Here is a 7348-nt window from a genome sequence, read left to right as displayed (position 1 = left end):
GTTTCTACAAACATGTACAACACTCAGAACTTGATCTGTTAGTCAAAATAGGGATCTATTTCAGAGTTGGTCATTTATTTTGTGCTAACACTGTCATATCTTTGTGTTTTGTATTCTCATTTTACTTACATATTTAAATACACATTCTGTCTTTCTGTACTAATCACATGTGTTATATTTCACACAAGATGTTATTTATGTAATTGATTTAAAAATGTAACATGGCCCATTCTTTTATTAAAAGGATATTCATAATCTTCCAACAGAAGTTACTGTTGAAAGGATTGCTGCATCACTGAAGTGTACCACCAGCTGTGGTAGAAATTACCCTGAACATGAATATACGTGGTACCAGAACAGAACATTATACTCTAAAGGGCTTATGCTGTCAGGATCACAGTCTAATGAAAGCTTCTCCTGTGCTGTGAAAGGCCTGCTGTCGCCTGAAGTCTGTGAGTATGAGCCTGTTAACATACTACTGAGTGCTCCGTTTTAACTCATGGAATGGTAGCCTACATTGGTGTCATAAATCTAAATACAGGAAAGGCAATGAGAAATATGATGATCTCTACACTGAACAATGTTGCCCCATCATAGTGGTGGATAAGATAACAGAGCAGCCCTGAAAAAAGTTCCATGTAACAGTATTATATATATATATATATATATATATATATATATATATATATATATATATATATATATATATATATATATATATATATATATATATATATAGACATATATATAAAATATCAATTTTATATATATATAAAATCTTATTTTTGTGGGTATCAAATATCAAAAATAAATATGCGTTTTTCTGTTTTCCTCACTATCAAATCAATGATGAAATTGTGCCGATGATTTGTGGCCACTAGATGTCACTGTAGAAAGAGAGCATGTCAAATCAGTCAGAGAAATCAGGAGCATCCAACTTTGAGCAACATATACAAAAAAACACAAACTGTATATATATATATATATAAACACAAACTATATATATATATATACAGTTTGTGTTTTTTTTATTTTTCCAAATTGAATGTCAATTAGGTAGGAGTTAAATGAAATTCATTATTACGTCAAAAACACTGCAAACTAAAAAATACCCTTTATCTTTCATCTATATTTCAGGTATTGAGGATAAGAACTGCTGGAAGGTGAATTATGTCCAGAGAAGAATCTGTGCTCTGCAAGGCTCTTCAGTGAACATTTCAAGTAAATATTCTTTCCCTAACAACAAGCATTCTACATCAAAAATATGGTACAAAAAGGGCATTGGGAATAAAGTAAAAGAAAAACTGAGTAAGGTTGCAGGTCGTGTGGAGCATCATGACAAGAACAATCACCACATCCTGACAATCAATAACCTGAAGAAGAATGACTCAGCGGAATACACATTCAGACTCAGACAACAAGAAACATGGAAAGAGTCTGACTTTCCTGGAGTCATGTTGGTTGTCACAGGTAATTCTGTAGAATAAATACAACGCAGATGGTCTATTTATTACAGTGTTTTGTGTGTTGTTGTTGGAATGTGAACATGAACAGCTGATCTTTTGTGTAGCCCAGAGTCTTTTGTTATCTTCACTGACAAGTGCGGGACTATTCAGGAGCCTGTTTCCGGCATTTTAAGGCTCGTTGAAGTTTCGTGGACTAAAAGTGTAGGAGGCCCAGAGCTGCAGTCTGTGCTTGACTTTCTTTAAAAATGCTTCTTCCTACAGATGTCATCTATTAAGCACGGCCAATGAGTGTATCTGTTATTTGTTTTGTTTATTTATTCTGAATAAAACCAAGGGGGTAAGCCTCCCTCCACAGAGCATAGCTCCTATGGCGCCATTTTGATGCTAACAAGTGATCACCCGCCGTTAGCATTCCATTGACTGCCATTCACTTTGGCGTCACTTTGACAGCGAATAACTTTACATCTGAAGCGTTTAAAGACTTTTATTTGTCCATTGTTTATTTCTAAAGAAACACGACAATGTATAAAAGGTTCCATTACCTTGTATCTCACGTTATGGCTCCGTAGCAGACGCTTTTGTAAAAATAGGCTAACGATGGTGTCATAACCACGCAACTTACTGTCGCATAGTAGAGGAATTACTGTATAAAACAGGAAAAGCTCGCAGGCAGTTTCGACTTACATTAGCTGTTTAAGTTTAATTACTAATGTTAACTTAGCAATAATTAACCTGTGCCTATGTTATCTCCTTACATATACCTACGCTCTCCGTCTCTGTAAGATTGGGAATGATTGAGATTTCTCTTGGCACAGCTACCAGAAGACTTATAACTTTCAGACAGGTTGCTCATGTCACATCTACGTCTTCAAGCTCAGTTGAAGGCTGAGAAGTAACGCTCAACGCTCACCGGAAAAGTGCTTCTGATATCCTTCACTGGTCTCTGTAGAAATAAACGGGATCTGTTGTTCCATTTCTTTTACTGTCTAGGAGTAAAACAGTCCTCTGAAAACAGCAAGGGTAGAGCAGAATTAGCGAGATGTTCACTTCAAAAAGTCTTTTTCTCTGGATGGTTGGGTGCACGAAGCATCAGACTGCTAACAGTCGGCATTAGATTCTTTTAACCTTTAAGGTCATCTTTGCCTAAATTTAACTGCCTCAAATTTGCATTTATTTACCCCACAGCGTGGCAGAATAGAAAACTTTTATAAGAGTCACTTTGGAACGGTCAGGAACAGCTTTTTTTAGGGCACTGACAAATTACCGTAGCTATTTGTTGTTAAGGTATTAAGCATGTATTATTTTGAGGGCATTTACTGACATATGCAATCATCTCTCAGGCCTGGAACTTAGGATGGATCCTGCAGTGGTGAGAGAGGGTCGGAGCGTCACACTGATCTGCAGTACCAGCTGTCCTCTGCCTGACAACACAAACTACACCTGGTACTTTAACAGTCGACGTCTGGACCAACCAGAGAACCTAAAACAACTGAAACTAGACCAAGTCAGCAGTCAGCATGACGGAAACTACTACTGTGCTGTCAAGAGCGGTACAAAAAACATTACATCTGGTGTAAAAACTCTGACTGTTATAACTACTCAATGGAAACAGGCAGCAGCAGCATCAGCAGCTGCAGCAGGAGTCTGTGCTCTTCTCCTGGCTATCACACTTCTGGTTGTCTTCTTTTGGATTAGGTGAGCAACACAGCGCTCTCCGTCACAGATCAATGACATTCAATTGCTAATCTGAAATCCCTTGTCCATGTATATAAATATACACATATTCATTCATTTCACCAGAAAACAGAGGGCTTCGGGTCAATCTCCTAAAGAGGAAGCAACGGACAACACGGAGCAGGTAAAGATCAGACATTTTAATTTCTTGCACAACATTTAAGTCTTGATAACACTTAAAAATATTGACTGCAAAGGAGCCAAAATTGATTTATCATCAACATGATGAGAATTTGTTGTTCTTAAGTTTATTAATAAACACATTTTGGACAATATCCTTCATTCTAAGGCTACAAGGTCACTACTGACAACTAATACCTACTGTGCATTTCTGTATTTAAATATTGCTGAGCCCTCCTCCCCTCAAAAAATGTAAATCAATCCAGTGTTGTGTAGAGTACCTTTGTAGAGAGTAACCTGTAGAGGTTAAGCGTACCACGATACTAATAAAATACTAATACCAAACTAATATTGTTTGTCTTGTCTCCTCATCAGCTAAACCCTGATCCTGTGTATGAAAACATCTTAGCTGGACCAGCAGAGCAGGAAGAGCTTCACTATAGCAGAGTCTACTTCTCTAAGAGCAGGGCAGAACCTCTTTACTCCACCATCAAACCAAATCAGCCCAATCGACAGGAGCATGGGGCTTGTTACTGTCAACTAGACCAGCACGACCCCCCAGTGAGCATCTCTTACCATTACAACTGATTCGGGATCTACTTAGTGGCCTTACTCATCTTGATCAGTGGTAATATTTTCAACAACCAGCATTTCAAGGCTTTTTTCCACCCTCCATTTCACTTCACTCCATGCTAATGTGGACCAGGAGTTCCTTAAAAGTATTGAGCCTCCCGAGCAAAAGCTAATCACTTTGAAACATCTGTCAGAAAAAAAGGCAGAGTGTTTCTGAAGGAGCAGTGACCCTCAGCTAGCACGGAACAGTGCATGTGCTAAAAATCTGCACAACAAAGAAAAAATGTAAAAAGCGGCCTCAGTGGTCAGTGTAACGATTATCAGTTCAATTTAAGCACAAACAGACATTTGGAAAAACACTAAAAAGGGTTCAAATATTAAATTTTTTTCCGCTTTGACAAATTAAAAAATTTGATCTTTAATCGGTTTTTCGAATTATGCAAGACTAGGAAGGGAAGGGTTAATTGTAGAGTTAATTATCCCATAAAATCAGAGATGGCAGATGAAGACCTGATTGACATGGATGATCAATGTACTAAATATAGATATAGACACTAGGCGATCTTGATTCAAGTCTGTGCTGGATGTTGACAAGCGTTTCACCTCTCGATATTCGACTTCCAACACGTCGTCCATTCTCATTCTGTCTTTAGGTCTGGCTGTTGTGCTCAAGTGGGAAGGGACGTAACTAGGCGGAACGAGGGAGAGAATATCATTGCAGTATTGAATAATTGGAGCCCAGACGCAATTTTCTAAATTTCTGATCCTCTGAATAAACAGAAAATTGAAAAAAAAAAGGTTAAAGATCCAATTTTTTTAATTTGTTAAGGCGGAAAAAAATGTGAAATTGAATATTTGAACCCATTTTTCTGTTTTTCCAAATGTCCGTTTGTGCTTAGAAAATTGAATTGATAATCGTTACACTGACCCTCAGAGACACCATCACTGTTTTTCTCTACAAAACACCACATGACACAAACTTGGAGAAGTCAAAACACCAGCAAAAGTGCTTCTGATATCCTTCACTGGTCTACGAACGATTATTTTCAAAGTGGATTAATCTGTTGATGATTTTCTTGATTAATCCATTAGTTGTTTGATCTATAAAAATGTCAAAACTTGGTGAAAAATGTGGATCAGTGTTTCCCAAAACCTAAAATCATGTCATCAAATGTTTGTTTTTTTGTCCAAAACTCAAAGATATTCAGTTTACTGTCACAAAGGAGAGAAGAAACTAGAAAATATTCACATTTAAGAAGCTGGAATCAGGGAAATACTTTTTTTTTATAAAAAAAAATTATTCAAACCGATTAAACGATTATCAAAATAGTTGGCGATCAATTTAATAGTTGACAACTAATCGATTAATCGTTGCACCTCTAAGTAGTATTGAAGAATATTTTTAGTTAGACCGATGCGTTTTGGCCTGTGGCCTTTATCAGGGTCATCACACAACATGCATTACTAAGAACATTAAATGAGAAAATATGAAACTAATAGTAATAATAATTTCATATTTTTTAATCAAATACATGCACGTCTACATACATATCTGCCAATGGGATATTTACACATAAATGGCTTTGGTATATTTTCAAATGGTTTCAGGCTAAGTTGATCTCTTCACTAAACAAGTTGCCAGAGTTTTGACCTCTTCAGACTTTTTTCTCTTCTCCATACACCTTGGTAGTAGGAAGTTGTGCCAGAATACATACTCTGCTTCTACATGGCAACAACTTTTCAATTTTGGGCTTTTCACTGCATCACCCACGGAGAGCAGCTGGTGTCCAGAAAGCTGTATTCAGACCACGTTATGACAGGATTTCTCACTTTGTGTGAACTTTTAAATGAAATGTTTTTGGAAGAGAAGTATAAGGACCATCCTGTGGTCCATAACACCTACTGGATTTTAGATCGGTTGTGGATTGTTGACGGACAGAAGGATTTAAAACTCATATACAGGAAGCTAATAATTCCATGTTGTAAAGGTGAAAAGCAGCAGATTGTGTTCATTGATACTGTCAATGGTGAATCATCACAGTTTTAAAGCAATGTTAGTGGCAGGTTAAGTTACTTCTCAGGGGCTGATTGAACAGACTGACCACACCTGCTCTATTGTACAGATAACTTGAATTGAGGTCGTAAATAGATTGAGTAATGGCACTGCCAAATGTAACGTGGCTTTGTCAGGTAAGCTCATTGAAGCATTTTTGTTTTCTGGTATGTTGTATTGCTTTTGATTTTATTTGTAACTGTAAAAAAGGTTTTTGTAACATGTTCTACCCTGCATTATCTAAAGTGTATTAAAACATACTAGATATTACGTTTGAAGCTTGGTCTTCATTGAACTTTTTTTCCAAAACAAATCATTCAAATGATTTTGACCAGTTGTTTATATTGTTTAACGTTTCACAAGTTTTCATAGACACAGATGTAATAAGGTCATTAAATTACACAACCACCTTTCTGATTAGAAGCTGAAGACTACAACAGCCATGTTGGCAGAAGCTGGATGTGTGTTTATGGGTTTGATCCTGTACATCTCAGGTATGAATTGCTGTCCATCCATTATTATATAACAGTAATTAACTGTGTAAACTGTAAAAAAAAAAAATATATGTATATGGTGCATACAATGAGCAGCTGATTACTGTAACTGTAGACAGATTTTCTTTTAGCTGTTTCCTTGTCGAAATGTCCTTATGACAGATGCCACTATATATCTACTAAGATTTGGCTGACTCTTAGTCCAGCCTCCCTCTGCGTCAATCCATGGTTCACAACATGGTCCACTAGTGTTGCGCGACTTTCATTTGATAAATTTGGTCCTCTTCTTCTTTGAGCACATTCTCCGGCTTCAGGTCTTCCTCTCCCTCTCCCTCTTCTTCTACCTCCACCTCGGCCACTACCTCTGGCTGGACCTCTTCCTCTTTCTCCTTCTCTGTGGATTCCCCCTCTCACTCTCAGTCTTCCTCTGACTCCTTCCATTTTGGTTGAAGGCAGGTGAACTTACCTGCTGCATTTTATATAGTGCTTAAACCTGATTGGTGTGTCTACAATTAAGCAATCATGTGTTTGCATACCGGGTGGCTGTGTTTAACCAAATCACTGTGTGTGATGTTTTGCAAAAAGTGTGAAGCTGAAATTGTGCTTACAGTTGTGCAAATCTAGGCCAGTGTTTTGCTCGTGAGTGTAAGGTTTTGCTAATTGTGGGAACATTTTAATTTTAGTGTGTAAGCAATTGTAAAAAACTGTAACTGGGCTCCAGATGAGAGATTTCCCAGATGTTTTCCATTAACAGAATCACATTGGCTAAAAGTAAAAAAAACAATACTGAATACATACAACTGCATACAGGTGACCAAATGCCTCTGCAGCAGAGTACTTTTGTCATACTGATAGTACATTCTCCTGCTAAAATCATGGGATTACTGCCCTTTATAAGGGCACTACAT

The sequence above is a fragment of the Perca flavescens genome, chromosome 2, assembly GCF_004354835.1.
Source record: "Perca flavescens isolate YP-PL-M2 chromosome 2, PFLA_1.0, whole genome shotgun sequence".
NCBI classification, from domain to species: Eukaryota; Metazoa; Chordata; class Actinopteri; order Perciformes; family Percidae; genus Perca; species Perca flavescens.
The sequence above is the reverse complement of the archived record's forward strand: the minus strand, read 5'-3'. Positions refer to the sequence as shown.